The sequence below is a fragment of the Diuraphis noxia genome, unplaced genomic scaffold (assembly GCF_037042655.1).
Source record: "Diuraphis noxia isolate RWA-SAM2 unplaced genomic scaffold, SU_Dnox_SAM2 contig0001, whole genome shotgun sequence".
Lineage (NCBI taxonomy): Eukaryota > Metazoa > Arthropoda > Insecta > Hemiptera > Aphididae > Diuraphis > Diuraphis noxia.
In genome coordinates, this window is record NW_028301711.1 from 110,835,001 (window position 1) to 110,845,000 (window position 10,000).

General features: G+C 62.1%; 3 non-coding genes across 3 annotated transcripts in view; all 3 read left to right on the top strand.

Moving 5' to 3' along the window:
- The first annotated feature begins 4,566 nt into the window (after positions 1-4,566).
- LOC149063339 (small subunit ribosomal RNA) lies at positions 4,567-7,054 on the top strand. Its single transcript, XR_016189998.1, has one exon. It is a non-coding gene; the product is annotated as a small subunit ribosomal RNA (ribosomal RNA).
- A 212-nt stretch (positions 7,055-7,266) lies between these two features.
- Positions 7,267-7,424, top strand: LOC149063340 (5.8S ribosomal RNA). The gene has a single exon (XR_016190024.1). It is a non-coding gene; the product is annotated as a 5.8S ribosomal RNA (ribosomal RNA).
- Positions 7,425-7,826: 402 nt separating this feature from the next.
- Positions 7,827-10,000, top strand: part of LOC149063341 (large subunit ribosomal RNA) — a 4,199-nt gene continuing 2,025 nt past the window's right edge. The window contains exon 1 of the ribosomal RNA XR_016190016.1: positions 7,827-10,000. This exon is cut by the window's right edge and continues 2,025 nt beyond it. This is a non-coding gene — a ribosomal RNA (large subunit ribosomal RNA).

Sequence of the window (10,000 nt, forward strand, 5' to 3'; positions counted from 1 at the left end):
GCGGGACCGCCTGGCGGCCGGCTAGCGGGACGCGATTTGCGTCCCGCCCGCGCAGGCGGCGCCATTTTTTTTCGTGCCGTGCAGCCACGCGGCGTGCAGCGTTCGATTTACGCGGGTGCGTACGGTGGTCGACGACTTGCAACAACGTCACGGGTGGTCGGTTAGACGAAATGCGCTCGGGGTTGCCCGGGTAGACCGCGGTCGGTGGGACGGGAGAAGATTTGTTCATGTCGGGTGAAAAAAAAATTACCAGATGGTAATAAGGACAGTGTGCATGTTGTATTATCACTGTCCCAATCCGCGCGCGCCCGGTGGTCGGTGTCGTAGGTGGTCGGCCGCACTGCTACGCGGGACCGCCTGGCGGCCGGCTAGCGGGACGCGATTTGCGTCCCGCCCGCGCAGGCGGCGCCATTTTTTTTCGTGCCGTGCAGCCACGCGGCGTGCAGCGTTCGATTTACGCGGGTGCGTACGGTGGTCGACGACTTGCAACAACGTCACGGGTGGTCGGTTAGACGAAATGCGCTCGGGGTTGCCCGGGTAGACCGCGGTCGGTGGGACGGGAGAAGATTTGTTCATGTCGGGTGAAAAAAAAATTACCAGATGGTAATAAGGACAGTGTGCATGTTGTATTATCACTGTCCCAATCCGCGCGCGCCCGGTGGTCGGTGTCGTAGGTGGTCGGCCGCACTGCTACGCGGGACCGCCTGGCGGCCGGCTAGCGGGACGCGATTTGCGTCCCGCCCGCGCAGGCGGCGCCATTTTTTTTCGTGCCGTGCAGCCACGCGGCGTGCAGCGTTCGATTTACGCGGGTGCGTACGGTGGTCGACGACTTGCAACAACGTCACGGGTGGTCGGTTAGACGAAATGCGCTCGGGGTTGCCCGGGTAGACCGCGGTCGGTGGGACGGGAGAAGATTTGTTCATGTCGGGTGAAAAAAAAATTACCAGATGGTAATAAGGACAGTGTGCATGTTGTATTATCACTGTCCCAATCCGCGCGCGCCCGGTGGTCGGTGTCGTAGGTGGTCGGCCGCACTGCTACGCGGGACCGCCTGGCGGCCGGCTAGCGGGACGCGATTTGCGTCCCGCCCGCGCAGGCGGCGCCATTTTTTTTCGTGCCGTGCAGCCACGCGGCGTGCAGCGTTCGATTTACGCGGGTGCGTACGGTGGTCGACGACTTGCAACAACGTCACGGGTGGTCGGTTAGACGAAATGCGCTCGGGGTTGCCCGGGTAGACCGCGGTCGGTGGGACGGGAGAAGATTTGTTCATGTCGGGTGAAAAAAAAATTACCAGATGGTAATAAGGACAGTGTGCATGTTGTATTATCACTGTCCCAATCCGCGCGCGCCCGGTGGTCGGTGTCGTAGGTGGTCGGCCGCACTGCTACGCGGGACCGCCTGGCGGCCGGCTAGCGGGACGCGATTTGCGTCCCGCCCGCGCAGGCGGCGCCATTTTTTTTCGTGCCGTGCAGCCACGCGGCGTGCAGCGTTCGATTTACGCGGGTGCGTACGGTGGTCGACGACTTGCAACAACGTCACGGGTGGTCGGTTAGACGAAATGCGCTCGGGGTTGCCCGGGTAGACCGCGGTCGGTGGGACGGGAGAAGATTTGTTCATGTCGGGTGAAAAAAAAATTACCAGATGGTAATAAGGACAGTGTGCATGTTGTATTATCACTGTCCCAATCCGCGCGCGCCCGGTGGTCGGTGTCGTAGGTGGTCGGCCGCACTGCTACGCGGGACCGCCTGGCGGCCGGCTAGCGGGACGCGATTTGCGTCCCGCCCGCGCAGGCGGCGCCATTTTTTTTCGTGCCGTGCAGCCACGCGGCGTGCAGCGTTCGATTTACGCGGGTGCGTACGGTGGTCGACGACTTGCAACAACGTCACGGGTGGTCGGTTAGACGAAATGCGCTCGGGGTTGCCCGGGTAGACCGCGGTCGGTGGGACGGGAGAAGATTTGTTCATGTCGGGTGAAAAAAAAATTACCAGATGGTAATAAGGACAGTGTGCATGTTGTATTATCACTGTCCCAATCCGCGCGCGCCCGGTGGTCGGTGTCGTAGGTGGTCGGCCGCACTGCTACGCGGGACCGCCTGGCGGCCGGCTAGCGGGACGCGATTTGCGTCCCGCCCGCGCAGGCGGCGCCATTTTTTTTCGTGCCGTGCAGCCACGCGGCGTGCAGCGTTCGATTTACGCGGGTGCGTACGGTGGTCGACGACTTGTAACAACGTCACGGGTGGTCGGTTAGACGAAATGCGCTCGGGGTTGCCCGGGTAGACCGCGGTCGGTGGGACGGGAGAAGATTTGTTCATGTCGGGTGGTCGGGTGAAAAAAAATTACGTAGCACTGTTACGCGCGTCCTAACGTCGTTTACGATGAACACGTATTATTTTCCAGTCGACCGTCCACGGTGGTCCGTCGAGCCGGGGTAGGTCGCATGCGGGCAGCCCGGACGTCGACGTTGCACGGGGTTTCGAAACCGGAGTTTTTGGATCGCGATTTTTTCCAAACCCAATAACTCGTTAACGGTCGGTTTTCGGTGGACGAACCAAAGAGGTGATCTCGTCGGGCGCACCGAATACTATCAGGAATAGTAGGTCCGACGGACGTGATGCGATTTTTAAATATTTTTCGATTGTGCGATTGTGGCGGGGGTATTAGTGTTCGGGTGGGGGGAACCGATACGCGCGCCGATTGCGGTAGTTGACGGGCGCGCGTCCACTGTTGCACGAGCGACGCTACGCCATTACGGGTGGTCGGTTAGACGAAATGTATTATCACTGTCCCAATCCGCGCGCCCGGTGGTCGGTGTCGTAGGCGGTCGGCCGGTACTGCTACTCGGGACCGCATGGCGGCCGGCTAGATTTGCGTCCCGCCATTTTTTTTCGTGCCGTGCCGCCAAGCGGCGTGCGTACGGTGGTCGACGACTTGTAACAACGTCACGGGTGGTCGGTTAGACGAAATGCGCTCGGGTGGCCCGGGTAGACCGCGGTCGGTGGGACGGGAGAAGATTTGTTCATGTCGGGTGGTCGGGTGAAAAAAAATTACGTAGCACTGTTACGCGCGTCCTAACGTCGTTTACGATGAACACGTATTATTTTCCAGTCGACCGTCCACGGTGGTCCGTCGAGCCGGGGTAGGTCGCATGCGGGCAGCCCGGACGTCGACGTTGCACGGGGTTTCGAAACCGGAGTTTTTGGATCGCGATTTTTTCCAAACCCAATAACTCGTTATCGGTCGGTGTTCGGTGGACGAACCAAAGAGGTGATCTCGTCGGGCGCACCGAATACTATCAGGAATAGTAGGTCCGACGGACGTGATGCGATTTTTAAATATTTTTCGATTGTGCGATTGCGGCGGGGGTATTAGTGTTCGGGTGGGGGGAACCGATACGCGCGCCGATTGCGGTAGTTGACGGGCGCGCGTCCACTGTTGCACGAGCGACGCTACGCCATTACGGGTGGTCGGTTAGACGAAATGTATTATCACTGTCCCAATCCGCGCGCCCGGTGGTCGGTGTCGTAGGTGGTCGGCCGGCTAGATTTGCGTCCCGCCACTTTTTTTCGTGCCGTGCCGCCAAGCGGCGTGCGTACGGTGGTCGACGACTTGTAACAACGTTAGGCGAAATGCGATTGTGGCGGGGGTATTAGTGTTCGGGCGGGGGGATCCGATACGGGCGCGGATTGCGGTAGTCCACGGGCGCGCGTCCACTGTTACACGAACGACGCTACGCCATTAAGGTGGAAAAACCCGGGATTTTGTAAATTTGTGAGCGGTTCGGTCGTCGGCGTTGCAGTCGACGGCCGGCCGCCGATCACGAACACCACAACAGCAAAGCCACGGGCGACGCCGAAGACGGCGCGTACACCTCGCGGCGCCCACCGGTCGCCGCCAACTGACGGTCGTCCACGTACGCGGGACACCGTCGGTTGAGTGGCCGGTCCGGTGAGAGCCGGCGGAAGGTGACACGCGTCCGCGTTTCGGCCGCCGACCCATCTCGCAATCCGAGTGGCGAAACTCAACCGGCGCCGCGCGTCCACCAGCCGGTGTTTGCGCGGCGCGCGCCAATCCACACCGATGACGACTCCCGTTACCGTTCCGCGTGTCACGAACACTCGACGCCAGAACATTCCCGCCGCGGCCGGCCATCGTCGCCGCGCCCGGCGGTCGCCGGGGCGAAGCCACGGGACGGCGGACTTCGCGTCGCGTCCCGGCTTCCCCCTCGATCTCGGCTGGGGGCCGTTACGAATCGGGCGAGAGCCGGTCTCGGTACGCTCGCCGGGGACCCGTGCACACACCGTCACCCGAACCCGGCGGTCGACCGTCACCCGGTCCGTCTCGTCAACGTGTCGCACTCCGTGTGCCGACCACACCACACACACATTTTGTTGTTGTTGAACCGCGGTCGGTCGCGCGGCCGTGACCCACAGCGGTCCCGGCCACGCGATCGCCCTCGGCGTCGGCTCGCCGCCCCCTTCCGCGGGGCGTCGGACCGGCGCTCGGACGCACGCGTCCCAGGCCGCCACGCGCGTGGCGGTCGCGGGGCGCGGTAGCAGTAAACCCGAGATCCCTGGTTGATCCTGCCAGTAGTCATATGCTTGTCTCAAAGATTAAGCCATGCATGTCTCAGTGCAAGCCGCATTAAGGTGAAACCGCGAAAGGCTCATTAAATCAGTTGTGGTTCCTTAGATCGTACCCAAGTTACTTGGATAACTGTGGTAATTCTAGAGCTAATACATGCCGACAGAGTTCCGACCGTCGCGGCGCTCTCGGGCGTCGCGCGCGGGAGGAACGCTTTTATTAGATCAAAACCGGCCCGTCGCGGCGCGCTTCGTGCGCGTCCCGATCGCGGCCCGCGCAAAGACCTGGTGACTCTGAATAACTTCGAGCTGATCGCACGGTCTCCGTACCGGCGACGCATCTTTCAAATGTCTGCCTTATCAACTGTCGACGGTAGGTTCCATGCCTACCGTGGTGGTAACGGGTAACGGGGAATCAGGGTTCGATTCCGGAGAGGGAGCCTGAGAAACGGCTACCACATCCAAGGAAGGCAGCAGGCGCGCAAATTACCCACTCCCGGAACGGGGAGGTAGTGACGAAAAATAACGATACGGGACTCATCCGAGGCCCCGTAATCGGAATGAGAACACTTTAAAACCTTTAAACGAGGATCAATTGGAGGGCAAGTCTGGTGCCAGCAGCCGCGGTAATTCCAGCTCCAATAGCGTATATTAAAGTTGTTGCGGTTAAAAAGCTCGTAGTCGGATCTGTGTCTGGGCGGTGCCGGACCACCCTGGCGGTCCGGCGTGTCGCGGCCGGCCGTGCCGCGGGACCACGTGTCCCGTCGGCGCGGTCGCCGTCGCGCTCGTCAGCCGTCTCGGGGTGTTAGTTACCGGCACGTCGGCCGGACGTATTGTCGGCAGGCGGACACGTGTCTCGTGCTCCCGGCGCGCCGCGCGGCCACGCGTCGCGCGGCCGTCGGGGTTCGACGACGGCGGCCGCCTACTCCAATCTTGCTGCGCGGTGCTCTTCACCGAGTGCCGTCGGCGGGCCGACACGTTTACTTTGAACAAATTAGAGTGCTCAAAGCAGGCTCAAATCTGGCGGGGCGGCTTCACGGCCGTCTCGTCAAAAGGCCCTGAATACTGGTCGCATGGAATAATGGAACAAGACCTCGGTCCCGCGCATCTCCGCCCTTCGCGGGCGCGCGAAACCGCCCTCCGGGGCGTTTCCGTGCGCGGGCCGCCGGGCCGCGGGCGCCAGTCGCCCGCGCGTCCCGCCGGGCCGGTTTTCGGGACCGGAGGTAATGATCAACAGAGACGGGCGGGGGCATTCGTACCGAGACGTTAGAGGTGAAATTCTTGGATCGTCTCGAGACGAACTGACGCGAAAGCATTTGCCAAGTACGTTCTCGTATGATCAAGAACGAAAGTTAGAGGTTCGAAGGCGATCAGATACCGCCCTAGTTCTAACTGTAAACGATGCCAGCTAGCGATCCGCCGGCGTTTCATTAACGACCCGGCGGGCAGCTTCCGGGAAACCGAAGCTTTTCGGTTCCGGGGGAAGTATGATTGCAAAGTTGAAACTTAAAGGAATTGACGGAAGGGCACCACCAGGAGTGGAGCCTGCGGCTTAATTTGACTCAACACGGGAAACCTCACCAGGCCCGGACACCGGAAAGATTGACAGATTGAGAGCTCTTTCTTGATTCGGTGGGTGGTGGTGCATGGCCGTTCTTAGTTGGTGGAGCGATCTGTCTGGTTAATTCCGATAACGAACGAGACTCTGTCCTGCTAACTAGGCGGGTAAACCCGGGTCGGCGTGGGCGCGGCGCCGGCGGTTTCGGCCGTCTGCGTTCGCGTTCCCGTCGGCTCGGCCCGGTATCCCCGAACGCGTTCGCCCGTCGTCCACGGCGGTCGTCGGGCGCGGCCGCGCCATCCGCGTCCCGGCGTGCGGCGGGCGTGCGGGGGTCGGGGGGCAACCTCCGGTCGCCGTGCGTCAGTCGTGCGCTGGGCTCCGCGGTGAAGCGCGCCGCGTTCGCGGCCGTCGCCGGCGGATCACGATACGTTACTAGGGCTACCGCCGGCTCCCAGGAGCTTAAACTCTTCTTAGAGGGACAGGCGGCGGACGAAAATAGCCGCACGAGACTGAGCGATAACAGGTCTGTGATGCCCTTAGATGTTCTGGGCCGCACGCGCGCTACACTGAAGGAATCAGCGTGTGTTAACATTCCTGGGCCGACAGGCTTCCGGGTAACCCGCTGAACCTCCTTCGTGCTTAGGGATCGTGGCTTGCAATTTTTCCACGTGAACGAGGAATTCCCAGTAAGCGCGAGTCATCAGCTCGCGTTGATTACGTCCCTGCCCTTTGTACACACCGCCCGTCGCTACTACCGATTGAACGACCGCAGTGAGGTCTTCGGACTGGACGCGCGTTATTCGGCCCCCTCGGGGGCTGGGTCGTCGCGCGACCGGGAAGATGACCGAACTCGGCCGTTTAGAGGAAGTAAAAGTCGTAACAAGGTTTCCGTAGGTGAACCTGCGGAAGGATCATTAGAGACGGGCCCGCGGCGCCGGCGACTCGCTTGCCGGTCTCGCGCGCGCCTAATCCGACCCCGTGGCCGCGTGCGCTCGCGCGCGACAACCGCGCACGGTTGTCGTCCGCCGACCGCCCGCGCGCCGCGACCCCCGACCGAGAGTCGACCGAAAGATGGTTACCGTCGTCGGAAGACGATTGTGTAAACGAAAAAAAAAAAAAACAAACACCCGACCCCGAACGGCGGATCACTTGGCTCGTGGATCGATGAAGACCGCAGCTATCTGCGCGTCGTCGTGTAATCCGCAGGTTATACGAACATCGACCAGTCGAACGCACATTGCGGCCTCGGTGACCCGCGGGTCCCGGGCCACGCCTGTCTGAGGGTCGTATACCGGATACTCGGCCAGACCGATGCGCCGGCACGGCAGGCGTCCGGCGGAGCGCGCGCGCCGCGTCCGGTCCTCACGGGGACCGGCGCCCGCGCGCCCGTCGGCCGCACGCCGCGCCCGCGCGAGTTTGGCGGCTCGACCGGGGAAAACGCGGGCTACCGCTCGCGGCTGCCCCCGGTCGTCCGCCCAAGTTGTGACGGCAAACAGTCACGGGTTCTCGCGCCGTCGAACGGCACGTCCCCGTCCGCCCGCCGCGCGAGAGCGCGGCCGGGTCGGCTGAGAGTCGTCCTCGAGACGCCACCTCTCCGGCAACCGAGAAGCGGACGCGGACCGTCGCCGCGCGGACGGAGCGCGGACCCGCGCACCAGTTACCACCACCACACGTACCACACACTTGTTCCGACCTCAGATCAGGCGGGACTACCCGCCGGATTTAAGCATATTAATAAGCGGAGGAAAAGAAAACAACCGTGATTCCCCCAGTAGCGGCGAGCGAACAGGGAAAAGCCCATCGCCGAATCCCGCCGCGCACTTTTGTGTCGCGGCACGTATGGGAGTTGTGGCGTACGGGCCGGCCTCGTTGCCGGGGCGCACGTGACGGTCCAAGTCTCCCTTGAACGGGGCCATGGCCCGCAGATGGTGCCAGGCCAGTAGAGGCCGTCACAGCGTTCCGGGATCGGACCGCGCCTTCGAGTCGGGTTGCTTGAGAGTGCAGCCCGAAGCGGGTGGTAAACTCCATCTAAGGCTAAATACGGCCACGAGACCGATAGTGGACAAGTACCGTGAGGGAAAGTTGAAAAGAACTTTGAAGAGAGAGTTCATAAGAACGTGAAACCGTTCGGGTGTAAACGGACAGAGCCCGCGAGTCCCCGCCGGGCGAATTCACGGTCGGTGGTCTCACCGCCGGCCGGATCTTTCGCTCGGTCAGCGGACGTCGCGACTCGTTGGGCGCCGGCCGAAGGGCCCGGGTGGCGGTTCGTCGCGGCGGTCGCGCCTCGGCGTGACCGTTCGCGCCGAACCCCGGTGCTCCTGGTCGGCTCGCCCGACGGCATGAACCGTCGACGCGGCCCCGTCGCAGGCGGGGTCCCGTCGGTCGGCGACGAGTTTCGGGCTACTTTCCGACCCGTCTTGAAACACGGACCAAGGAGTCTAACGTGTGCGCGAGTCAACGGTGATCTCACGAAAAACCACGTTTGGCGCAATGAAAGTGAACCGTTTACGGTGCGGACGATGGCCTAGCGACCGAACCCACCGGCGTTCAAAGTCGCGCTGGTCCGCAGTCCGGGGGCGTCTCCGCCAGGTCGGCTCCGGCCGTCCGGGGGCGCACCCTTAGCGCACACGTTGGTACCCGAAAGATGGTGAACTATGCCTGGCCAGGATGAAGTCAGGGGAAACCCTGATGGAGGTCCGCAGCGATTCTGACGTGCAAATCGATCGTCTGAGCTGGGTATAGGGGCGAAAGACTAATCGAACCATCTAGTAGCTGGTTCCATCCGAAGTTTCCCTCAGGATAGCTGGCGCCGATGTGTCCCGCCCGTTCGCGGGCGTACGGACGCCGGTGGGACTCCGCGCTGTACGGCGCGGTAACAACCCGCTCGTAACACGGAGGATGTCTCATACGGTAAAGCGAATGATTAGAGGACATTGGGGCCGAAACGACCTCAACCTATTCTCAAACTATAAATGGGTGAGATCGCCGGCTTTACCTGGTACACCGCGTGAACCGCGTGCGAAGCCGGCGACGGAACCCTAGGCGCTTAGTGGGCCATTTTTGGTAAGCAGAACTGGCGCTGCGGGATGAACCGAACGCCGAGTTAAGGCGCCGAAATCGACGCGTATTCAGAGACCATGAAAGGCGTTGGTTGCTGATGACAGCAGGACGGTGGCCATGGAAGTCGGAATCCGCTAAGGAGTGTGTAACAACTCACCTGCCGAAGCAACTAGCTCTGAAAATGGATGGCGCTGGAGCGTCGTGCCTATACTCGGCCGTCGGCGGCACAGTGGGGCCGGTCGTCGCTCGCGGCGGCCGGTCCCGGCAAGCCCCGACGAGTAGGATGGCGCGGCGGTGTGCGTCGAAGGGCAGGTCGCGAGACCGCCTGGAGCCGCCGTCGGTGCAGATCTTGGTGGTAGTAGCAAATACTCGAGAGGGGCCCTCGGGGGCTGCCGTGGAGAAGGGTTTCTTGTGAACAGCCGTTGTCCAAGAGTCAGTCGATCCTAAGCCCGGGGAGAGATCCTCGTACCACGGGCGAAGGCGTTTTCGAATCGCCCATGGGGCGAGAGGGAATCCGGTCCGTATTCCGGAACCCGACGCGGAACCGCTCCCTAGTGTTCGGGGCTCTTTTGTCTCGTCCGGGCGACCGGAATGAACTCGAAGAAGCCGCCGGGGGGTCCGGGAAGAGTTCTCTTTTCTCTGTGAGCGTTGTACGTCCCTGGAATCCTCTAGCCGGGCGATAGGGACGCGAGCGCGAAGAGCACCGCTCGTTGCGGCGGTGTCCGTGACCCCCACGCGGACCTTGAAAATTCGAGAGAGGGCCACGCGGAGTCTTCGCGTCGGTTCGTACCGATATCCGCAGC